Here is a 27,250-nt window from a genome sequence, read left to right on the forward strand (position 1 = left end):
GAGCCCTTTTTGAAATTTATAAAACAAAAAAAATGACAAGACCAAAGTCGGAGATCTTACACTTTGATTATGTTTCGAAAGTGGGGAGCGAATCAGTAGTGTGGTGATTATCTAAACAGCACGTAAGGAGTGCCCATTCTAGGAAGAAGCAGGTTGCAGATAAAAGACCTGAATTTCGGACACGTTACCAAGGGGACGGCATGTTAATACTGTCACAAGCGATAGGAGATCCCTTCAAAGCCATGGTTAGTGGTCCCTGTCAAGTTGAGAATACTTTGAATCAGGTGAGCTATGCAGTAAAGATGCCAGATAGAAAACGAAATCGGATATGCCATGTGAACATGTCATAATCGTATTATAGTGGAGAGAAAGAACTGGACAAACAGATGTTTGTTACTGTCCCACATGGTGAGAAATAAAATCCAGATGATGTGGATTTTGATGTGTCTCAAAATAGACTAAAAATGGAAGAAGTTGTTAGGGAGTGGGATAGGTTAGCAAGCTATCTGTCTGACGAGGAAAATATTCATTTAAAAGATTTGTTACTGCAGTATGAGGACTAATGCGATTGTATATGAACTGCACATACTGCTCCGGTATAACAACAACCCTATCGGATTAAACCTTTCAAAACCAGACATGTCAAGATGGAGGTAGACGCCATGCCCTACGTGGACGTCATCGAACCAAGTAGAGTTCGCCGCTCGTCTTACTTCCCAAACTGGATGGGACTTAACGATTCTGCGTGAATTATCAGAAGGTCAACACTGCATCAAAATCGAATTCCTAGATTGGAGGACTGTACTGAGGAGGTCGGATAAGCCAATTACTTCACCATATTGGCCTTAATGCATGGTGACTTGCAGGTAACTTTATCAGAGATGGCAAAAGAAATGTTTGCGTTTGTAACCCCAAATGCGGTATATCAATATAAAGTGATAGCCTTTGGAAAGAAGAACGGGCCGCCACATTTCAAAGACACATGAACTGACTTTTTGGTGTGTTAAAAAAACTGTGCAATCTCTTTGGACGATGTAGTGATCTTCAGTAATTGCTAGAAAGATCAAATAATACAGTTCGCAGAACTCTTTGACCAACTACGAGAAGCAATCGTGGTGATAAGCGTAAGTAATTGTATTCACGAAAACAGAGGGGATCTTCTTGGGGCATAACATCGGTCATGGATGGTTGACCCCATGGAATGCAGAGACGAAGGTCACTGAGGAATTGCCACGACCAACGTTGCAGAAAGAGTTGCTTAGATTCTTAGGACAGAAGGAGTCTACTGGAATTTTGTCCCAATCTTCAGCAGTATAATGGCACCGTTAATTAATTTGCCAAAGAAGAATTCAAAGTTTCGATGGACAGAACCATGCTAGAAGGAAATCCAACATTAAAAAGCCATATTAACCACCAAACCAGTTTTAGTTATTCAAAACGTTGCAAAGACTTTTAAAGCCATTGATGCCAGTGACATAGGAGTTGGAAATGTACTCTGACAGGAAGATTAGAATGGGATTGAAATGCCAGTTGATTACTTTTTGAAGAAGATCAATATTCACCAAAGGAAATACCCCAAGGTCAAAAAAGAAGGATTGAGTTTGGTACTGGCTTTAATGCATTTCAATGTACATTACATAAACAATGTGTCAGAGACAATTGTGGACATCGAATGCAATCTGCTTGCATTCTTAGAACGAGTAAAAGACAAGAACATGAGACTAATTCATTGAAGTCTTATGTTACAGACTTTTACTTTAAAAATGGTACATGTTGCGAGTCTTAAGAATGTAATAAATGCATTATCGTGTATTTAACTCATACAGTTTAGATGACATTTGTATTTATTTAATCTTTTAGATATATATATGTATATAGATGTATATTGGAAGTAGTTAAAGTAAACTTATATTAAAGCTACCTGCACGTTGACGTCATGTGTTCAAAAGTAGAGAAAAAAATGAAGCCATCTGCCCTTCTTGATGGTCCTTTGTTTTCTAAAGTGGGACGTATTATGGAGATGTGGGTGTACTTTCCATTTCCGAGAGTTAAAAGCTGGCTGTGACAGCACCAAGTGTTCACAATAAGTTAACATGTAACAAGTAACAATTGGTCCAGCTACAGGTTGCTGGTTGCCAGGAGAGCAAACAGTCTCGAAATATGCCAATCAGTTTGAATTATACCCCAAAAACCAAACTCCAATCCAATTTGCATTCAATATATTGACAATGCTAAAAGCCAATAACCTAGTCAGTTATTTTGGGGGTCAGTTATGAGGCCGGGGAAAATTAAACAGTTTGGAGGAAACTGCCAAGCCAATGATATCTGCAAACTGCCCAGATATTAAGTCTCTTGAAGGTACATTTACCGATCAGTAACCTCTGAAGTAGAATCCCTAAGAAGAAGAAAACAAAACAGAAACAGAGAGAAGAACCAAAAGCTCCCTGGTTTTGAGATAAGAAGTCTTGTTTCGTAAACCTTAATCGGGGGTTTTATCGGACGAGTATTACAGAAAGGGAAATAAAAACAGGTTAGAGGAGGAAGTTGAAAATAGTTGCTCGTTAATAATTATCTCTTGTACTTTACGAGATAAAGTTATTAATTTTTACTTTAACTAGCTCTTGACCTGTTGGACTTTCACAGACTACTGCAAGGGAGTAAACCTTTACTGTGCTGCTGTTTTAAATTGTACAGGATATCTAAAGATATCCGAAATGTAGAAACGAGGATCAAAGTGTTCAAAATAGCGTTATCACTCGAGAAAATCGTGGATGATCTAATTGTGACGGCAATCACACGTTCCATCTTTTCCCTGACTAAGTCAGTCAAGAATCTGCCTGCCTCTGCCCTAGGAATATGCAATGTATTTTCTTCCATCTTCTTTGGGAAGAGAGTTCGCAAAGACACAACCCTTTGAGAGCTTTCGTACAATCACCATCTTCGAAACTGAGACTTTCCTGAGCTTTACAATCCATCCAGACATTGCAATCTCTCATTAAAAATCTGGAATATTGTTTTAGATTTCAATTTGAAAAGACTCGGAATATTCTGGGGTTAAACCAGATCACATGCTGTTCTCCTAAACTCCAGTATATCCCGTCAATCTTTCCTCCTGAAATAAACATTCTTCACCAGAGTCAGTTCATTTAATCATCTCTGTATTTTTTTTGTAATTCTGGCCATAACTCTCTCGAGGCGGTATCACCATACACTGCAACACTGTAGAATGAATTTCTAAAAGTTTCAATATTTATCTTGCCTTCCTGAAATCCTGATGCACACATAACGGTTTATTTTTGTAATCCAGGCCGGGTTCCTACGTGCCTCAATCCAATCTGTCCATTGAAATAATAAACCCTGCCTTTCCATTTAACCTGCTAACATATTTGAATACAGACACATTTTTTTCCTTCTGTGCTACATACACCAATATGTGTTTGTTCACTTGACCCACTTAGATCTCTTTATAGACTCGTTAGAAATACAAATAAAAAAGTATAAGTATTAAGTTGTCAATTCCATTGGATTGTGGCTGCAATATATTTCATGGACCATGAATTCTTTCTATATTATTGCAGAACACAAATATTTGAAACTGCTTTAGTTGGCTCAAACAGTTTCAAGTGTTTCTGTTTTTCCATAACACATTCCGAATTTTTGTTCAAAGAACTAAATTGTGGCCACGATCCGATGTAATTGACAATGAAATATTTTAGTCCATGTCAAAGCAATAACTTTGTGACAATGCTAAAATATATTGCAATCTCATCATTTAGTCCCTATCACTGAAAGTAGGTGCAGATGGAGCAGCATCTGTGTGTGTGGAAATGAGGGACTGCAATGGATTCAATAAAAACATAGTTGAAGCTATGTGCAGGCCTACAAATAACAGTCAGGAACTGGGACACAAGACACAGCAGGAGTTAGAAAAGATGTATAGAAAAGGCAAAGTTACAGTGATCGATGGGGGTGTGGATGCATTTCAATTTGCAGATGGACTGGCAAAATCAGTTTATTAGTTTTTGTAAGCAAAAGAAATTTGTGGGAATATCCATGATATGGCTTTTGAGAGCAGCTTGTGGAGTAGCCGATTAAGGAACAGGCAACGTTCGATTTACTGTTGTGCAATGAGGTAGACTTAATAAGGGAGCTTTCGGTGAATGGACCCTTGAAGGCGGTGATCATAATATAATTGAATTGAATCTACACTTTGAAATAGAATCAGAAGTAACAATATCATAGCTGAATAAATGTAGCTGCAGAGGCATGAGGGAAGGGCTGGATTGAATTGACAGGGAGAGGAGCCTAACAGAAAGACACTGTAACAGCAATGACAGGAGTTTCTGGAAGTAAATAATTCGGGAGTCACAGCAGAGATACATCACGAGGAAAAAGAAGCGTGGTGCAAGGTGGACGATGCAACAATGGATGATTAGAATAACAGGGATTTCGGAAAAATAAAAGAGAATGCGTATAACGTGGAAACCGATGGATTGCAAAGGTTTCAATCAGCAGCACAAGGCGAGAAAAAATATAAATAAGGCCGGCGAAGTTGAAGTGGGAGGGTAGATTGGCCATTCGTGAAAAGAAAGACTGCAAGAGTTTCTTTCGAACTTTACAGAATAAAACAGCAGGAGAGGTTGATATTGGTGTGCTGCAAAATGACACTGGAGAGATAGAAGTGTGGAACAAATAATGGTTGAGGAACTGAAAAAAATACTTTGTGGCAATCATCACGATGGAAGACTCCAGTATTGTCCTAAAACTTCAAGAGACGTAGGCGACAGATCTAATTGGAGAATGTGTTAGAAATAGTAGATGGTTTGAAGATGGATAACCTGGTCCAGATGGATTATACCGCAGAGTTCTAAGATAGAAAGCTTAAGAAATATTGGAGAATTAGTGGTGCTATTTGGTGAATCTCTTGAATCAGGAATGATCACAGAAGACAGGAAATTGTTAACATGACACCCCTGTTTAAGAAGGGAATAAGGCAAAACATGGAGAATTTCAGAGTGATTATCCTAAACATGGTAGTTGGAATCCATTGTGAATGGATTACTGAATACTTACAAAAACATGGCTAAATCATGCGAAGGCAGTGTGGTTTCATCAAGTCTGCGGCGGGTGGGCGGGCGGTAAGGGTGTTGGCATAGCCAGATAAATCTGTTAGAATTCTTTCAGGAAGTAACGACCGCGTTCGATCAAGGACAGCCAAAGGATGCTGTCTACCTTGACATCAAGTAGGGTTTTGAGAAGGTGATACTCAGAAAGCTACTGCGTAAGATAAGGGCCCATGGTGTCCGAACGTGAAGGCATGTTTTGAAGCTTGGCTGTCTGGCGCAAAATCGAGAGTGGGGGCGAAGGGGTCCTTCTGAATATTGCAGCCATTGACATGGTGTTTTACAAGGCTAAGTCTTGGGACCATAACATTATAATATGTATGAGGGAACGTAGGGCTTGTTGTTTGTGCTTTCAGATGATACAAAGACAGGTAGAGAAACAAGTAACATTATGGAGCAGGAATGCTGCAGAAGGAGGGAGATAGGTAAGGAGAGTTGGCAAAGAAGTGTCAGATGGAGTACAACTTGGGTAACTGTGAGGTCATGCATTTTTGTACGAAGAATACAGTCATCGACTATTTTCTAAACAGGGAGATAATTCCGATTGCTGAAGTGCAAATGGCGTTGAGGGTTTCTAATCCAGGATTCCCCCAAGTTAAACCTGCAGCTGAATCAATGTTTAGGAAAGTGTTTTATCTGCCGCACAGTGTGTTTAAAGTTTATATTCAGCAAAAGAATTGTGAGTTGACACTTATGAGCAATAATATTTGTTTATTGAATATAATTAATATTAGAAGAATAAATTTTCCTAAAAACTGAAGAAAAACTCTGCGAACTACTTTCTGATTTAACTTAACATTGTATGATTGCGGATCACCTCACGAGTACGTCGTCGCAGTAAACATGCTGATGTCTTCTTCTTCTTCAGATGAAAGCCTTGGAAAAATCTTCTCCTTCAATGGTTATCCAAGAGTTGCCGCATGAAGTGGAGTTTTGCGCTCATTCTCATCCTTCCGAGTCTTTGAACCTTTTTGGAAAGGTATGGCCGATCAGCCAATGGACAGATCTGGTTAGTTTACCCCGATTAATCAGTCTCAAATAGGGGTTCGCACATTGATGACCGAAGGTCGACATTCCATTGTCCTTTTCAAGTTGAACTTCGGGTGGATGTTGCGGGGTTTGTAGCTTTTAAGATCGTTTGGAAGTAACGAGCACATTCGATCAAGGACAGCCAAAAGATGCTATCTACCTTGACATCAAGTCGGAATTTGAGAAGGTGCTGCTCAGAAAGCTACTGAGTAAGATCAGGGCCCATGGTGTCCGAAGCAATCTGATAGGCGGAAAGTCGAGAGTGGAGACAAAGATTGTTTGCAAACCATCTGTGGATGGCCGGAGCCTGTTTGAACTCTGCAGCACGTGGATGAGCACAGAGACCTCACTCAAGGCTGGGTTCTTTGAGCCCAGCATGCATTAATCATTGCTTTATTTTTGTAAATCCATTGTAGGCTTATTATTATCCATCATAAGTTCATTTTTTTCGTCTGGCTCAAAGGCAAATAAATGTTGGCATTTATTTTGAGGGGAATGGAATATTAAGCAGGGATGGAATCTTGAGCCTCTATAAGTCATTTCTAAATTGATAGCAAATAGCTGACGTTAGCAGATTTCAGTGACAAATAAAATTGATTGACTATGTTTAAATGTGTTAGAATGTTAATTCTAGTTGATTGTTCAATCGTTGCATTCTCTAAATATGTAATCATCCAGAGGCCACACATTTTGCAAATGATAGAGCGACTATGCATTTAATTGAATACTGACAGTCAAAGTGTCATTGTGATCACCAGAAAAGTAAGACAACATGTTCATTTTGTTTCGGTATAAAATAAAATGTGCTTCCCATTTATCATAAACTGTTGATAGTTGTTTATATTATACGTTCAAAAATAAGGAATCAACTTAATGGTTTTCAGAAATGATGAAATTACTGTTCAGTTTAATAATCGTAAATCATATCTTATTTTTGCCCAATTCACAAGCATGTCAACACCTAATTATTGTTCCGGTCAGTAAACTCTGCAGTTTGCAATCATGACCGACGTTAAAAATGGATTCCAGAAGCCCTGAATTCCAACAAAGTGTTACTAGAACTCAGAGCTATCTTTGCCATTAAGTGAGACTCTGGCCTTCTCCTGAATCTGTTAAGGGACTTTCCAACCTTGGTCATCACAGTCATTTCTTCCATTCCTTCCCAACAGTTCATTTGACCTCCGCCTTGGGCGATGGGGAGGGGGCGGGGTACCTATCAAACAGGCTATCACTGCTCTCAACGTCGGTATAAATGTTGTCCAAATTAGATAACACTGACTGACCAGCAATCAGGAGTTATAAAATCATCTTCACTCAGAGCCTGGCCCAGGGAGAAGAGGTATGGACATGCAGTGTCAGAATCACACTGTATAAGTTACTGATGGTTATGACATGTGGCTTGGCCCCAGACTCAATACATCTGCATCCTGGATCGACACTGGATGAAGGCATTAAGAATTTGATAATCTTCTTCAGTACCTTGCATCTCACAATTAACTCTCTAAAACTGTATCCAATAAATGTACCTTCACATTCACCAGTCCAAAAATGAAATTGTCCATCTCTGTGGATGGCCGGATATTAAAATATGGGTCACCGAACAGAATATATCTGAATTAACCAGTAGCAAATAGCAAGCGAAGAATCGCATTCATAGCTGAAATTGGCGGATTACGACCTGTGTAAGTTATCACATACATCCACATCATACTGGTCCCCAGTTGAATGTAAGAATAACAAGAAATGAATGGAACATTGCACGATAACTGCAGGTCTTGGTTTATCTCCCCTCAGCAGCTTCCTGATATCATGCACCTCTCTCCCTCATACATCCATAAATTGAATAAAATCCAAAAAACAGAATGTAACTTGCAACATAGAGCAGCACAGCACAGTACGAGCCCTTCGGTCGTCGATGTTGTGCCGGCCTTTTGTCCTATTATAAGATCAGAAGAACCGACATGCCCTTAATTTTACTAACTTCGATGATACTAACTTCGACTATCCAAGATACCTTAAATATCCCTCACATATCTGAATTTCCTACAACGGTTGGCAATGCATTCCACTGACCCATCGCTCTCTGAGTAACGAACCTGCTGTGACAGCTATGCTAAACCTCCCTCTGTTAACCTTAAAATTATGTCCCCAGTGATAGACATTTCCGCCATCAGAAACAGCCCTTTTTCTCCACTCTGTGCCTGTCAACATTTTGAACATCCTGTACCAAGTCACCTCTCATCCTTCTTCCCTCCAAAGAGAAAATCACGAGCTCCCTGAACGTTTCTACGTAATACATGCCCTCCTATCTACGCAGAATCCAGGTAAAACTCTTCTGCACAGTCTCAAAAGCTTCCAAATCTTTCCTATTACATGCCAAACAGAGTTGAATGCAATGTTCCAGATGTGATCGAACCAGAGATTTATATAGCTGTAGCATAACCTCGTGGATCTCAAACCCAAGCCCCCGCTAATGAAAACCAACACACTATACGCCTTCACAACAACTTTGTCAAACTGTCAAACCGTTGCAAATTTGAGGGATCAATGGAAATGAACCCAAGAACCCTCTGTTCCTCCAAACTGCCAAGGTAGCAGCATTTCACTCCATATTCTGCATTCTCAGTCAATCTTCCAAAATAAACCGCTTCGCACTTATTAAGAAAGAATGCTGTCACTTTTCAGCCCAATTCTGCACTCTCTCAACGTCCCGTTGCAACCTGCAACAGTCCTCCACACTATCCACAACTCCACCAAATTCCATGTTCGCCGCAAACTTACTAAACTACTCTTCCACTTCCTCATCCAAGACATTTATAAACATCCAAAGAGCAGAGGTCCCAGAATCGATACATGTGGAACACCACTGCTCATCCAGCTTCAGGCTGAATACTTTCCATCTGCTACCACCTTCTATATTCTGTGAGACAGCCAATTTTATATCCAGACAGCCAAAGTTACCTGTATCCCATGCCTCATTACTTGCTGAAAGAGCCTACCATCGGCTACCTTAACAAATGTCTTGCTAAATTCCCCGAATACCACATCAACTGCTCTAACTTCATCAACGTGTTTTGTCACTTTTACAAACAATTCAATAAAGGTTGTGAGGCATGACCTGCCGCTGACAAACCGATGCTAAATGTCTCTAAACTAAGTTTGGTTTTCTAAGTCATTATATATCCTGTCTCTCAGAATCACCTCGAGTACTTTGGTAAGCACTGACGCAAGGCAGACTGTTCTGTAATTCCCAGGGTAATCCTTATTCCCTTGACTGAAAAATGGAATAATATTTGCCAATTTTCAATCATCTGCCTCTAATCCAGTGGGCAGTGACGACCAAAAGGTAACCGTCAAAGGCATAACTATTTCTACCCTCCATTACTTTAAACCTTGGATATATTTAATCTGGCCAAGGTAATTTGTCGATCCTTATGTTTGGCCTTCAGTCAGTACTTCACCTCTATTTGTCGACTCCATTATGTCCTGTTCCAGCTACTGTTGGACTGCATTCCATTTCGGTGAAATGCACAGTCCTGCCTTCCTGAGGAATTATGATTCCCAATATCCTGTCAATACTGGATGAAAAAAAAGGATGTCCCAATGCTTTCCTGATGAACGGCTGATGTCCAGATTTTTGACTCTCTTGCTCCTCGGATGCTTCCTGACCTGCTGTGCATTTCCAGTGCCACACTTTCCGACTCTGATCTCGAGCAAATGCAGTCCTCACTTTCTCCATTACACAGGTTTGACCCCTCTGCTCAATGAGCAGGGAATTAATCATGAAAACTCTTTGCATGTGGAATGACCGCTCAGTTCTGGAAAGTTGCATTTCATGAATACATGCATTTGTCAAAGAATTTACAGTTCCACAAATATTCATTCAGTCCCAGAGTTGCATTTTTGTTTCACGGATTGTGTAGCCCGGTAACAAACAGTGAATAACTGAAGAACTGAGAGGTACAGAGTATTCAGCGTGTTATATTCCAGGCAGGGTGCTCCTGGCAGTACAGGAGAAGGGGTAAAAGAGAAGATTTTGGTGCTTTATTAAGTAAGGAGTCGGTTACTACAGCAAGAAACGATGATATCTTGTAAAGTTCTTCTAAAGTGGCTTTGTGGACCAGCATAGGATCATACCGATGACGGACAGTCGACTATGGATGCATTAAAGACATCCAGATTAAAGTAAATACAGGAGTTGATATACAACTAATTCACCGAAACGTGCAACATCAATGGCAACATTATTATATACAGGCATTTCAATTCCCATCATTTATTGGGGCAGTCATAACGCTTTAAGAGAGGAGGAGATGACTTAATATTTATTCTCGAGAGCTTCGTATATTAACATTAGAAAATACAACAAGGGTCGATGGAATGCTGTGGCCTTGTTGTGGGGATGGAAATACAGCCAGGTGTTCCAGCCAGGATAGTGAGTGCATTTTGGACCATTGACCGTGACATCATACCTTTTTTTCGGTTTGTTCAAGAATAGACGAAAAGAAAGTCTGAGAACTAATAGGCTTTCGGATTGTGTCGGCACATTTTATTAAAATAAGAGAGGATCTGACCAAATTGCAGCTACTTCTGGTTAAAACGACAGCAGAACAGTCTGGGACTGGGGGGCGGGGCCACATGGTCGAAATGGAATTGATGAGAGTGCCAGCCCAGCATGTTACACCGAAAATGAAATTTAGGAAAACAAACCCAGAGAAACTTGGGTGTCCACAAATATTCAGAATGGAATGTATAAAAAGAATAAATAAAAGCTTAAGGCAGTTAAAAAGAAAACAGTTCAATGGTCTGAGAAGACTGTAGAAATTGCATCGAAACATTAAAAAAAACATGTAGAGAACAAAGGGGCCGTGATAAAACATCAGGGAATAAGATTAACAAGAATCCAAAGATAGTCTCTTGCTTATTTATGGGGAAGAGGATGACAAGGTAAAGAATGGGGAGTATTCTGTACTGAGGAGGCAGCCTGTGCGCGGAACCACAACATACCTTAATCAAGGACTTCATATGATCTTTACTTTGGAGAGGCAGTACTGGATTCAGGGAGAGTGATCGTGTGAACTTTGAGATGATTGATGCCGAAGGAGAGGAAAAATGCGCTTATATGTTTGATAGATTGTGGGAAAATCTCAGATCTAGACCAGATGTATCTTAGGATGTTGTGGGAGGTAAGGAAGAAACTAAAAGGCTCTGAAACTTTATTTTATTTTATTCTTGCCTCTGGCCGCAGAGGAGATGGGAAAAGACATGACAACAACAAATGTAGATTGATCTTTCACTCAGAGTGCTCGAATTAAGACTTGTGATTAAAGACCACCAAGTCTCACATCAGTGGGAGGGAAACAATTGTAGAAATCTCTGAAGGCTGCTGAGGCTGGATCATAAAATATCTTCAAGGTTGAGAGAGACAGATTTTTAAACAAGGATTATGGGGAAAATGCAGGGTAGTGGATTGGAAAGCTTCCAGGATAAATGAAACCTAATTGAAAGAAAGGAGACACAGTGAGCGGATGAATGCATTGTAGCGCTCCATCTTGTCGTATTCATTTTCCAATTGCCCTGTGCTCACTGGAATATCAACCTCTCTCCCTGCGGAGTGAGGCACAGTTTGAAATGAATTGACGGATGCAAGTAATGCAAACGTGCAGTTCTCAGAGACGTAACGAGCCAGCAAAGGGCAACGACAACGTGATTGGCTGTTGGGATGGAAACTTGCATCAGCACAGTCACTGCAACCAGAAGGAAGACCTCAGCAAGACACTTTTTGACCTGGATTGAAAAAAACGTTGACATGGTCTCAGTAGTAAAGTGCTGTTAAAGCATACTATTAGGCTCGTCTGAAAACGTCTGGTTTCGAAAATTAAGCAGACACAGGCATGGTTAATAATTAGACGGGAGATGGTCTGGGACTACCAGGTGCAGCAGGCATAAGACAAAAACACTGCATCACTGTTGTGTCTCCCTCCGTCCATAAAAAAAACTATGTGGGAGGAGTGTATGCATGTGTGGTTGCAATACATTTTTTGCATGAACCCTTTAGGACGTGCGCAACTGCTCAGCAAAACGCTCAGGAAAAGTCCTCTTAACTTTCTTCTTTAGACTTACAGTACATAAGATTGCGGTGAGAGCAATTGCACATTCCTCCAGCAGAATGTGGAAGCTCATGGGGACTTCCATCGTACCTGATCACCACATCGGTTTTGGAAATGCACCCAGCAGCAGCTCCTGGGAAACTGTGTTGTGGAGCTGGAGTTGGAACTACTGTACTCAGGATTATTCGAGATGCTGAGCGAATCATAGATAAGAGCTTTAGTGAGATGGTCACATCTATGGTACAGGCAGCGAGTAGCCAGATGGCCACGATGAAAGGTGAAGTGTGCAGGAATCACCGGTGGCCATTCCCCTCGAGAACAAGTTGAACATTTTTGGGAGGATTGAACGTTCAGAAGAAAGCAGCAGTAGTCAGTTTGGTGGCACCAGAACTGGCTCTGGGACACAGCGGGAATGGGACAGGTAAATAGGACTTTAGAGACAGGAGGCTCGATAGTTTGCAGTGAGCAGAGAGGAGAATCAATGGCCACAAACTGGAATCCTCAACAGCAGGGAGGCAAGTGCGAGGGCGAAAGCAGATACAGTAAACAGAAGCTGTAGGTTGGACAGACAGGTCAGGCTGGAACACGACAGGGAGTGAAGAAGGCCTGTTGGATTAAATTGGTTTTATTTCAAAGCAAGAGGGCTCACACGTAAGGCCAATATAACCATAGCGTGGATAGTTACATGAGTCTGGGATATTAGAGACATGACGGAAACATGGTTAAGGGATGGCCAGGACTGGCACCTTAATGCACCAGGGTACAGGATCTTTATGCTGGGTAAGGAAATCCGAGATGAAGGACCAACCAGTGAGGCTTTGTGCATGGAGCTAAGAAATAAGAAGGGGGATGTTGACATTATTCGGGTTGTGCAATCAGCCTCTATAGAGCTAACGGCAGTTAGAGGAACAAATACACAGGGAGAGAGGTTCGACATGCGGGAGCAAAAGAGTTCTTTATAACATGGACTGGGACAGCTTGAGTATGAAGGGATTTGACGGTTGGAATCTGTTAAGTGCGTCAGAAAAGTTTCCTCAAGCAGTATATAGAGGGTCCTACGCGGGAATTGGCAAAATTCAACCTACTCTTCGGAAACAGGGCAGAACAGCTGACGGAGGTGACAGCTGTGGAGGACGTTCGGACCAGTGACCATAGTTCTGCTAATATTAAAATAGCTTTGGAGAGGGGCAGAACTGGTCCACATGTTCAAGCTCTAAATTGGGGCAGGTCAATTCTGACAGGTGGGAGGCCTGAAAACCTGTGATAGGGAGATTTCAATTGAGGGTTGGTTCATGAGGGTTGAAGGGAAGTTGAAGGCAGCTGCGATCAAGGGAATTCATGGAGTTTTATTGGAGATACGGAGATTATTGCAGAAGGAAATCAGGAGAACAAAGATTGGATACAAAAATGACTTGGCTGAGAAATTTAGGATGAATTCGAAGAGGTACCTTCAATATTTGAATGAAAAACAACAATTAGAGGGAGATAATCGGAACTCTCAAGGACCAGAGTGGACATGTATGAGAAGAACCACCGGAGATAGGCAAAGTCCTCAATGAAAATTTCTTCAATATGTTTCCCGTGGAGAAAGACATGAAGACTTGGGAAGCTGGGGAAGTTAGCAGTCATATCTTGGGGACAGTCCATCTCACAATATCGGAGGTGTTGGACGGATTAGAAAATATGAGGGTGGATACATCTCCTGATCCTTATCACAAAAATCTGAGAACACTGCATGCGGCTGGAGAAGAAATTGCTGTTAACCATGCTGATATTTTTGCATCTTTATTAACTACAAGTGAAGTTCCAGAAGACTGGAGTGTTATGGAAGCTGTGTTTTTATTCAAGAATCGCTGCAAATAAATCCCTGGGAGCGAGAGACCAGTAAGCCTATCATGTGTGGTCGATAAATTACTTGGGAAGATTCTGAATAATAAGATCCCCATGCATTTGGAATTTCAGACTTTGACATTGTATAGTCAGATTTGCTTTGCAAAGGGGAGGTCATGCCTGACAAATTTGATAAAGGTCTTTGACGAAGTGAACATGAAGCTTCACGAGGTCAGAGCGATAGACGTGGAACTGTTCACCGCTGGAAAAGCTCAGTAGGTGAGGTAGCATCTGAGGAGCAGCAGTATCGACGTTTCGGAAAATCATGTTGAAGGGCATATTTCTGAAACGTCGATTATCCTGTTCTACGGATGCTAACTAACCTGCTGTGCATTTCCAGCACTAAACCTTTCATCTCGGATCTCCAGCAAGCAGTCCTGACTTTCTCCAAGGATGTTGGACATAGTGTTTACGGTTATCAGGAATGCCTTTGATAAGGTTCCACGTGGTAATGCTGTCGGAGGTTAATTCACATGGAATCCGGGAGAGCTGGCAATTTGGCTTGATTAGCTTGATAAGAAGAAGCACAGGATAATAGTGGAACAATGCTTTCGGGACTGGAGGCCCGTGAACAGCAGAGTGCCTCAGGTGTCGGTGATGGGCCCATGACTGTTTGTTGTCAATGATTTCGATGAGAATATACAAAGAATGATTAGGAACTTTGGAGATGACACTAAAATAGTGAGCATTGTGGACAGTGAAGAAGGTTATCAGAAATTCCAGCGAGACCTTGATCCACTGGGGAAATGGCCTGATAAATGTAAAATGGGGTTTGAGAGAGATAAGCGTGAGGTATTTCATTTTGACACTCCTCCAAGGCAAGAGTGTCGAAGTGACGAGCAGAGCCGGAAGAGAGTACTGGAACAACAGAACCTGGAGTTAAGATGGACAGTTCTCTGAAAGTGGAGTCATGGACAGACAGGGCAGTGAGGGAGGCTTTAACACACTGTCCTTCATCTTTCAGGGCATTGAGTATAAAAGTTGTTGTCATGTTTCAGTTGTCAAGTTTGTGTGTGAGGCTGCACTTGAAGTATTGTGTTCAGTTTTGGTCACCTTGTTAAGGGAAGGATGTTATTAAAATAGAAAGAGTGCAGAAGAATTGTACAAGGATATTCCCAAAACTCAATGGTCTGAGACATAGAGAGAGGTTAAACAAGTTAGGATGTTTTCCTTTAGAACATAGGAGACCAAGGAGGGATATTTTGGAAGGATGTAATAATAGGGATAGGCTGAATACACTCAGTTTTATTCTCCCCAGGGTAATCGCAGACACCCAGAGTCTCTAGTCTCCCTGTCGTACATCTCAGAGACAAAAACTACGCTAATCCGGCCGTTAACATCATGATAAAAAGTGCGCAGCTCCAAGCCTTCGGCCTCACTCTCTCGGCGGAGCAGGTAAGGGCTGTCTGATGGTGTTTAGTTTAAGTCGCGGTATCGTCCAGTTATTTTTTTAAACGGTTAAAGTTTAAAGTTTTTTTTAAACGCCTAGCGGACCCGGAAGCTGGTATCGCGCTAGCTTACCTAGGACCCGAGAATCCGATGCACTACAGGGGTAGATCCTCCCCCCGCCCTCCTCCTCTAACGTAATAATAAGACCCGTTGTGGTAAGCAGGTAAGTGCTGCATTTTGCTTCTTTGTTTCTTTAGATCCAGTTTTCTTTTTAAAGTTTACCTTTTAGAGGGATGGCAGCGAAGGCAGTGCATTGTTCCTCTTGCAAAATGTTTGAGGTGAGTGAAGCCATAAGCGTCCCTGCTGATTACACTTGCGGGAAGTGCACCCATTTTCAGCTCCTCCAAGACCGTGTTAGGGAACTGGAGCTGGAGTTGGATGAACTACGGATCATTCGGGAGGCAGAGGTGGTCATAGATCATAGCTTTAGGGAAGTAGTTACTCCGAAAGTTATAGACAGATGGGTGACAGATAGGGGGACTGGGAGGAAGAAGCCAGTGCAGGGACACCCTGCGGTCGTTCCCCTCAATAACAAGTATACCGTTTTGGATACTTGTGGGGGGGACGACTAACAAGGGGTAAGCAACGAGGTTCAGGACTCTGCCACGGAGTCTGTCCCCGTTGCTCAGAAGGGAAGGGCGGAGAAAGGTAGAGCGATTGTTATTGGGGACTCAATAGTGAGGGGCACAGATCGGCGGTTTTGCGGGGCGACAGAAACTCACGTTTGGTATTTGCCTCCCCGGTGCAAGGGTATGTGATATCTCTGATCGTGTTTTCCGGGTCCTTAAGGGGGAGGGGAAGCAGCCCCAGATCGTGGTCCACGTTGGCACCAACGACATAGGTAGGAAGAGGGGTGAGTATATTAGGCAGGCTTTCAGCGAGGTAGGTTGGAAGCTCAAAGCTAGAACGAACAGAGTTGTTGTCTCTGGTCTGTTACCCGTGCCACGTAATAGAGAGTCGAGGAATAGGGAGAGAGAACAGATAAATGCGTGGCTACAGGGCTGGTGCAGGAGGGAGGGATTCCAGTTTCTGGACAACTGGGGTTCTTTCTGGGGAAGATGAGACCTCTATATGGTCTCCAGCTGAACCTGAGGGGCACCAGCATCCTTGGGATGAGGTTTGCTAGTTCTCTTTGGGAGGGTTTAAACTAACTCTGCAGGGGCATGGGAACCTGGACTGTAGCCCTAGGGTACAGGAACTTGAGTGTAGGGAGGTTAGGAACAAGGCATCGATCTCGAAGGAGGGTGCCGGTAAAGAGGAAGGTGGCTTGAAGTGTGTATACTTCAATGCCAGAAGTATAAGAAATAAGGTAGGTGAACTTGCAGCGTGGGTTGGTACCTGGGACTTCGATGCTGTGGCCATTACAGAGACGTGGGTAGAACAGGGACAGGAATGGCTATTGCAGGTTCCAGGGTTTAAATGTTTTAGTAGGGTCAGAGGTGGGGGTATAAGAGGGGGAGGTGTAGCATTTATTGTCAAGGATAGTATTACAGCGGTGGAAAAGACGATGGAGGAAGACTTGCCATCTGATTTAGTTTGGGCTGAGGTTAGAAATAGGAAAGGTGAGGTCACCCTGTTAGGAGTTTTCTACAGGCCTCCTAATAGTCCGAGAGACGTAGAGGAAATTATTGCAAGGATGATTCAGGAGAAGAGTGAAAGTAGTAGGGTGGTTGTTATGGGGGACTTTAACTTCCCAGATATTGACTAGGAAAGCTATTGCTCGATTTCGTTAGATGGGTCGGTGTTTGTCCAATGTATGCAGGAGGGTTTCCTGACACAATATGTAGACAGGCCAACAAGAGGTGAGGCCATACTGGATTTTGTTCTAGGTAATGAACCAGGCCAGGTGTTAGACTTGGAGGTAGGTGAGCACTTCGGGGACAGTGACCACAACTCGGTGACTTTTACTCTAGTGATGGAGAGGGATAAGTTTGCACTGCAGGGCAGGAGTTATAGCTGGGGGCAGGGAAATTATGATGCGGTGAGGCATGACTTAGGATGTGTGGATTGGAAAAATAGGCTTCAAGGGAAGGACACAAATGATATGTGGATCTTGTTCAAGGAGTAGTTATTGGGTGTCCTTGATAAGTATGTACCAGTCAGGCAGGGAGGAAAGGGTCTTGTGAGGGAACCGTGGTGTAATAAGGAATTGGAATCCATTGTAAAAGGGAAGAGGGCGGCCTATGTAAAGATGAGATGTGAAGGTTTAGTTGGGGCGATTGAGAGTTATAAGGTAGCCAGGAAGGATCTAAAGAGAGAGCTAAGAGCAGCGAGAAGGGGACATGAAAAGTCCTGGGTTGGAAGGATTGGGGAAAACCCTAAGGCTTTCTATAGGTATGTTAGGAATAAAAGGATGACGAGGGTAGGCATCCGTCCAGTCAAGGATAGTAGTGGTAAGTTGTGTGTGGAGGTAGAGGAGATTGGAGAGACACTGAATCAATACTTTTCGTCAGTATTCACTCAGGAACAGGACGTTGTTTCTGATGTGAATATTGAGTCACAAGTGATTAGAATGGATGTCTTTGAGGTATGTAGGGAAGAGGTCCGGGCAATACTGGAAATGGTGAAAATAGATAAGTCCCCTGGGCCTGATGGCATTTATCCCAGGAACCTCTGGGAAGCTACGGAGGAGATAACGGAGCCATTGGCCTTAATTTTTATGTCGTCGTTGTCTACAGGAATAGAGCCAGAAGACTGGAGGATAGTGATTGTGGTCCCCTTGTTCAAGAAGGGGAGTAGGGACAGCCCTAGTAACTATAGGCCAGTGAGTCTCAGATCTGTTGTGGGCAAAGTCTCAGAGAGAATTGTAAGTGATAGGATTTATGAACATCTGGATAGGAATAATGTGATCAAGGATAGTCAGAATGGTTTTGTGAAGCGCAGATCGTGCCTCACAAAGCTTATTGAGTTCTTTGAGAAGGTGAACAAGGAAGTGGACGAGGGTAAAGCAGTAGATGTGGTGTATATGGATTTTAGCAAGGCGTTCGATAAGGTACCCCATGGTAGGCTACTGCAAAAATTACGGAGGTATGGCATTGAGGGTGCATTAGAGGTTTGGATTAGGAATTGGCTTGCTGGAAGCAGACAGAGGGTAGTAGTTGATGGTAAAGGTGCATCTTCGAGTGAAGTTACTAGCCGTGTTCCACATGGATCTGTTTTGAGACCATTGCTGTTTATCATTTTTACAAATGACCTGGAGGAGGGGCTTGAAGGCTAGGTGAGCAAGTTTGCGGATGATACGAAAGTCGGTGGAGTGGTGGACAGTGAAGAAGGATGTGCCAGGTTACAGCGGGATATAGACAAGTTGCAGAGCTGGGCAGAAAGGTGGCAAATGGAGTTCAATGTAGCTCAGTGTGAAGTCATTCACTTTGGTAGGAGTAACAAGAAGATGGATTACTGGGCCAATGGTTGGCTACTTGGCAGTGTGGATGAGCAGAGGGATCTTGGTGTCCATGCACACAGATCTCTGAAAGTTGCCACCCATAAATAGTGCAGTGAAGAAGGCATATGGCGGACTGGGCTTGATTGGAGTCAACAAGGATTTGTGAAGGGTAGGTCGTGCCTCACAAACCTTTATGAGATCTTTGAGATGGTGACCAAACAGATAGATGAGGATAAAGCAATTGATGCAGTGTATATGGATTTCAATAAGCCATTGGATAAGGTTCCCCAATGCAGGCTATTCCACAAAATACGGAGAAATGGGATTGAGGGTGATTTGCGATTCGAATCAGAAATTGACTGGCTGAAGGAAGACAGAGGGTTAATGTGAAGTCTTTATACAAGAGTTCAGTTACTAATAGGATACTGCAAGGATCTGTTTTGGATCCACTGTTATTTGTCATACTTATAGATGACCTGGATGAGGGCATGGATGGATGACATTAAGGATGGTAGAGTTGTGAATCATGACGAAGGATGTTGTAGGTTACAGAGACACATAGATAAGCTTGCAGAGCTGGGCTGAGAGGTGGCAAATGAAGTTTGATGCTGAAACGTTTGGAGTAACAGGAATGCAGACTACAGGTAAGATTCTTGGTAGTGTAGATGAGCAAAGAGATCTCGGTGTCCAGGTTCATAGATCCTTGAATGATGTCACCGAGTTTTGGCAGGGTTGCTAAGAAGGCATACGTTGTGTTACCTTTTGTTTTCAGAATTATGGAATTTCAGAACCTTGACGTCATGCTGCATCTGTAGAAACGTCTTCTGCGGCCACTTTTAGAATATTGCGCACAGTTCTGCTCACCGCTTTATTGGAAGGAATCGGAAGCTTGAAAATGGTTCTGATGAGATTTACTCGGATGTTGCCTGGTATGGAGGGCAGATCTTATGACGAAAGGTTGAGGAACCTGAGGCTGGTTTCATGAGAGAGAATAAGGTTGATAGGAGACGTAATTATGGCATATAATCTAACCAGAGGGTTAGATAGATTAGATAGTGAGAGCGTTTTGCCTCGAGTGACGAGGGAGGACAGGAAGCGACATCGCTTGAAATTGAGGTATGATAGATATGGGACAGATGTCAGAGGTGGTATATTTACTCAGAGTAGTGAGGGCGTGGAATGCACAGCCTGCAAGAGCGGTAGTCTCGCCAAAGTTTAGGGTATTTAAGTGATCTTTGGATAGCCATATGGACGAGAATATCAGCAGCTACAACGTCAATCGCCTTCACTTCATCCTCAAGTGACAACGGGCTTTTCACGAATGTTCTCAAACTGTTAAACAACAGAAATAACTACAGCTATACTGAGGCAGGCTATTCATCCCATCAAGAGTTTTAAACAGGAACAGAATGAGGCCACTCAGCCATTCGAGCCTGTTATTCAGCAATTGTTGCAAATATTTTAATCTCTCGTACATGTCACACTGGAAATGGAAGGGATTATTCAGCCTTTCAAAAATGCTACACAGTGTAAGGGGAGGACTAGTTATTGAGTCGGAAGCAGGGATAAATTCGGGATAAACTAGCTTTTATCAGTTTATCGGAAATTAACGACTGGAGTGACACAGTGACCAGTGCTGGGAGCTCAAGTATTTGCGACCTGCATCAACAGTTTCCAAGCATGGAACAAATGTATTCGACCTAAATGTGAAATGGGACTAAGGTGGACAGGAAATTTTGTAATCAAGAAAATGCGCAGAATCGGTTATTGGATAAGCAATTGACAACAACTTGAGTCTGATTTATTTTTTCAGGAAGAATAAACGGCTACATATGTCATAAAAGGAGATGGATTTCAGGTCTTAGTGATATAGAATGTACTCCATGTTTGTCTCTGATGCAATTCTGCCCAGGAAACAAGACGTTATAACTTCTGTGCTCCTTGGCGAAATTTCGCAATCACAATTGAGAAATAAGAAATTATGTTCTTAATAGAAATCTACATATATGTGTTGCTTCTGACAACAGTTAGGATCAAAAATTTGTATCCTCATCTCCACCCTTTTGTCATTCCATTCCCACATCATAAACGTAAAGGCATGGATTGAATTAATCGAATCCAATGGCAGCGGATGACTGCCATACCTCCTCTTCCTCTAAAATGGGACCAGGAGCAGGAATGGTCCTTCCTCATCTTCATCTAAATGGAGAAGAAATATTTTCTGGGTGGAATCAATATTATCAATAGAAGCTAATATCTTAGGAATAATATATTTAACAATAGCAATACCAATAAAAATATCTTTCAAACTTGTTTTGTAACTGAACTCTTCAATCTTTTTGATGCTGTTGACGACTGCAATAGATATTCTTGGTAAAATTCAGTCACTTGGCACGCAAGGACATTTTCCTGGCATAGTTGGTATACAGACTCTGTTTGCTCAGGATCAGATAATTGGTCCTCTCTTGTGTACTGAAGTTGACCAAGGCAAGTCCACATATCAGGATGAAATGATTCTGAACCTAGTCGTCATTCTGTAGCAAGGGTTAGGATATGTAAAACAGAAGGAAAATTCCTATTTGATAAAATAAGCTATGATCTAATAGTCTGGTTCTGAATCCTTTCTCAGATCTCTTACATTATAATTGTCTCCATTATATCAGTCATCTCGCCTTCTAAGACACATCTGCAATGACCTCACAATGATGAATGTGAACCCATGCAGATCGCTCGGCCACTTTGATGCAGTTGGGATAGTGAGGGGAAAGTGAAAGGGATTTTCTCATCGAAGTTGGTGATCATGGCATGTCCAAATCATGATGAGGACAAAGTAAATTAATTCAATAGTGTGAATGCCTTCAAGGAAGGGGAGCATTTCATGAGCAGCACGTACTCAAGAATGGAACACTCGCAGTTACGGAGTTACGGAGAGTACATAGCAGGAATGTCATCCACCATGTTGTGTAAGTGGAGAGCGGCAGGGGAGCCATTCAAAGATGTGTGAAAGTCTCGGCCATAAACTATTTCGGAAGGGAATAAGGAGTGCAGCGTAGATAAACAGAATCAAGAGCAATAGTTTTACCCTGGAAAGGCCTGTCTCAGAAGTTAATTTTGCAAGTTTAGTTTACAGAGTCTGGTTTCAACGTTCCACAAGCCCTGCAGTCCGTGGGTGATAGGTACAATGAAGTTGACGTCTGATTCCAAACTGTCAGCATAATTCCTCATTTATACCTCGAATAAGATAAGGACCATTATCGAAAGACATACAAAGAGGAATATCAAACGTGGAATAATTTCCTTAAGTTGGATACTTACAACAGTTTCTGCAGTAGCTTTGGAATTCGGGAGGCTTCAACCCAGTTAGAGAAAATATCAACAATATATAAAGCATACATATAACTTTGAATATTTTTCAATTCAATGACATCGAGTTGAAGGGTTTGAAAGGGTTCATCAGGGAGGAGTGTCTGACCATAGGGAGGAATAGCTTTTCCCGGATTGTGTTCCAACAACTGTGGCATCCGTCACTGACTTGCTGGGTCAGCTGCTGTCGGCCCAGATTCCACCAGGTATTAAAAAGCAAATCAGGCGTTGAGCGAGCACAACAGTCATTTGCATTATCAATGCAATCAAATGCCCATAATTCAAGTTCATCAGACAGCTGGGGTGGTCCATAGTTTAGTAACAGGATTCGAATAGCAGGTGGCTTTAGACCACAACTGCCTTGCAGATTCAGGGGCGTCCCTCTGTCAGGTAACCTCATCTTGAATGGTTGGCGTTAGCTAACCAGTGGTAGACTTACTCTTATCAGAGCTTTAAATCTGACCTTCAATTTAGGTTCTGCATAAGACAGTTGCAAGGTGCTTGTTATGCAGCCATATCAGCAGCACGGTTACCAGTATCAATCCGAGTTTGGCCTGTTTCATAAACAGTACACTTGATGACAGAAACATGTTTTGGGAGCAAGATCGCAGTCGAAAGTTCTGATGCTAACTGTTGATGAGAAATGGGAGCCCCAGATGACGTCAAGAATCCTCTGTTACCCCACAGATGCCCAAAATCATAGACAACCTCAAAAGCGTATCAGGAGTAAGTGTAAATGTTTGCACGGAGCCCGTGGAGAATACAAGCCTGAATGAGTGCAAAACATTCAGCTTGCTGGACTGAAAAACGGCTTTCAAAGGCAGCAGATTCCAGGATAGAGCCATAGTCATCAACTATATCATAGCCTGAAAGATGAGTTCCCGTATGGTTAATAAAGAAATTTACATCAGTTTACATATTGCAGTCTGGATTGGAAATAGACATGTCAGAGAGATCTAGTTGAACTTGGACGTTCTCATTAATGAGGGGAATACACTCACGTTCTGGAGTGGACAATGTCGCAGGAGGATGGGCTAAGATATTGGCTGGGATAATGGAATGCAAATCTTAAATGTCAATCGAGGATTTTTCAAAAGATAAATTTCATAACGGTTTTGTCAGGCTGCAGTCAAACGCTGTGTTTACAAATTCCCGAAAATGGCAATTATTGAATGTGTACTGTAGGTGACAATGTCTTGCTGTCGTGTAAAATTCGCTGCAGCTTCTAAACTGATATCAATGTCGGTTAAAATCTCAGTACAGCGGGGATGCCCCAAAACAATACCGGGTCAAAATTAGTTGAAAAATAGGCATCTGGGCGATGTTTATTTCCATGAATTTGAGTCGGTACTGAGGAGGCAGAGTCGTCCAAAATGGCACAGAATAATTGGAAAGATCTGTCATCAAGAGGTCTTCACAGAGCTGGAACTTCGGATAAAGCTTGTTTCAGTTTATTAAAGGCTTTCATTGCTTCTGAGGAAAGAGTAGATGTGCCCTCGTCGGAGGAATATACGAGGGGTCAACTTCTGCATGAGGAGTGTTTCGACGGGAATCCATTTTCTGCAGAAGTTGAAAATACCCAGCCATTGGCGCATTTGCGTCGCAGTTATTGGGGCTGTGAAGTTGACAATAGGAGTGATGCGGCTCTGTTCCAGACAGCGTGAGTCTTCATATATTAAAATTCTCAGAAATTTGACTTGTCATAGTGCAATGGGGTCTTTTGGTTGGAGACACTATTTATCCCAAATGCTTCAAATAATTGAAGACAACAACAACATCTGAGCGTTTTAATACTTCAGTAACACGGACTACAAGGAAGTCGTACAAATACTGAACTAATGTAGATGAACTTGTTAAGGTTAAATACTTCAATTGTTTCTGTAAGATCTGAGAGAAAAAGTCTTGGAGAATGAATGAAGCCTTGGGGTAGTCGAATCCAAGTTTTTATTCTGTCGATTAAATTGAAGGCAAATAGGTACTGGCTGTTCATATGACGAGACATTGAGAGAAAGGCGTGTTGAAGATCAACAACATCGAAAAACTTAGCATCCGAAACGTATTGTTGGTACATTATAATCTGGGTCTGGAAACAAGTCAAGAAGTGGCTGAACAATGGTGTTGATAGCTCTTAAATTTTGCACCATCCTAGAAAGAACATAGAACAATACAGCGAAGAACAGACCATTCGGCCCTCGATGTTGTGCCTATCTGTGAACTATTCTCAGCTTGTCCTCCTACACTATCCCAAAATCATCCATGTGCTCATCTAAGGATTGTTTAAATATCCCTAATGTGGCTGAGTTGACTACATTAGCAGGTAGGGCATTCGACACCCTTACCACTCTCTGCATAAAGAACCAGTCTCTGACGTCTGTCTTAAATCTATTACCCCTCAATTTGTAGTTATGCCCCCTGTTGCAAGCTGATGTCATCATCCTACGATATTTTTTCTACCTCACGTCCCCTGTTTTCCCTGAAGATTTCCCTCTTCAGTATACTTGTACTGCCTTTGCCTCTTCTGCAATACTGGTCCGATAAAAAAAAACCTGATTAAGAATTACCAACAATTCTAGTTTTCAAAACCGTTCAGATATTAAATCTTTTCTTCATTTCTGCTTCGATCTTCTTTTCTACTTTTTAGAGATATCTGATTCACAGTTTGCAGATCGATAAAAATACCTTTTAGAGAGCTATTTCACAGACAGACTTTTTACATGCCAGTGGCTTTGCAGTTTTCCAACCAAAGTTCAATTTTCCCAGGTTTTAAGGCCCGACAGCATGGGATTGTGTCATTTTATTTTACGATTGACAATGTACTAAATTGAAAGAGGATTGGCGTTCGGTTTTTTGGCCGATTATTTTCGTTGATTGTCTTAATTCAAGTATGTGTATGTCTCCAGGCAACATTTATCAAGTCTCCTCTCAATCATCACTGCTCGGAAGAAAATAACTAAGCTTATCCAGCCTCTCTTCATCACCTTAATGCTCCATCCCAAGTAAATATTTTGGAAATCCCCTGTACACTCTTTCCAGGGCAATCAAATAGTTTTTGGAAGAAGGAGCGGCGCTCTGAAAGCTTGTGGTTTCACATAACCAGTCGCTTTATAAGCTGCTGTCATGTGATGTTTGACTTTGTTCTTCATCCAGTTTGGAGCTCCAGCTTCCACCCAATGCATATTAAAACAGCCATCCCCTATGCACAAGCCCTACACATACACCGGATCTGCTCAGATGAGGAGGAACGTGACAGACACCTGGAAGTACTCAAGGACGCCCTCACAAGAACGGGGTACGATGCTCAACTTATCGACCGCCAGTTTCGACGTGCCACAGCAACGAATCGTAATGACCTCCTCAGGAGACAGACACGTGCTGCAAACGTATTTCCCAGGAGCTGAAAAATTACGTCATGTTCTTGTTGACCTGCAACACATTATCAATGAGGATGAGCACATTACCAAGGCCTTCCCCACACCTCCACTACTTGCCTTTAAACGACCACGAAACATTAAACAGATCGTTTTTCGTAGCATGCTGCAAGGCTCTCAGGATAACTCCATACAACCTTGTCAGGATAGACGCTGCAAGACGTGTCAGAGTTTGGACATAGATACCACCATTACGCGTGGGGACACCTCCCACCTTGTACAAGGCAGGTACTCGTGCAGCTCAGCCAAAGTTGTCTATCTTATACGTTGCAGGGAAGGATGCCCGGAGGCATGGGACATTGGGGGAACCAAACAAAGGCTATGACAACGGATATATGGGCACCACAAAACAATCAACAGACAGGAGGGTTCCCTCCCAGTTGGGGAACACTTCAGTGTTCCAGGGCATTCAGCCTCGGACCTTCGGATGACCATCCTCCAAGGTGGACTTCGGGACAGGCAGCAGAGAAGAGTGGCCGAGCAGAGGCTGATAGCTAAGTTCGGTACCCATAGGGAGGGCATCAATCGGGACCTTGGGTTCATGTCACATTACAGGTGACCACTGTTGCACAATATTCACACACAGATAATCTCAAACACACATACACACACACACAAAAACACACACACACACAAACACACACACTCACACACACAGGCACTCCTATACACACATGCACACGGACACACATTCACACAGACGCGCACACAGACACCCACACACACCCTTACAGACACACACGCTTCCACACTCACACATGTATCGCCTCACAGTCTTAAGACACTCTGCACTCACTACACGCACACATATACTTTCTCACACTCACAACCCCTACCCGATACACACAGGCAGACAAATACCCACATGCACACATACATTTTTTGGGGTGAATTTGCACTTGCGGGGTTACATTTTAATTTGCTCAAAAACTGCAAGCATTCATGTAGAACTCTGCGTTCAAAAACTGCATGAATTTATGTAAACCTCCGATATCTCAATATTTAGATTAGAATCAATCTAAACATCATGGCATCGACAGAGGACGCAAGGGGGCCAACACCTTCAACATATTGTCTAGCTATCACCATTGTCAACAGCTAACTTAAGAATGCAACTGTTTTAAAAAAGGTTTTGTGATTTACACATGAAAGAATGAAACTATGACTGTATTCTAACAGATGAAAGACTTAACAGACAATCAATTTTTCAATGTATAATTTCAGTTACATCACACTGCAAATTTTTGCTATACATTTTCTGTGTTTGGATTGAGCCCTCCAATATCAACTGATGAAAGAGCGTCGATACGAAAGCTAGTGTGCTTCCAATTTAACCTGTTGGACTATAACCTGGTGTTGTGTTCTTTTTAAATTTGTAGACCCCAGTCCAACTGCGGCATCTCCAAATCAAGAATCTATCTGTCACTGCTTAAATATACGCAAAGTTTCTGCCCCAAAGTCTCTCTGTGAGAAGGG

This window comes from Chiloscyllium punctatum, chromosome 17 (assembly GCF_047496795.1).
Source record: "Chiloscyllium punctatum isolate Juve2018m chromosome 17, sChiPun1.3, whole genome shotgun sequence".
Taxonomy (NCBI): Eukaryota; Metazoa; Chordata; class Chondrichthyes; order Orectolobiformes; family Hemiscylliidae; genus Chiloscyllium; species Chiloscyllium punctatum.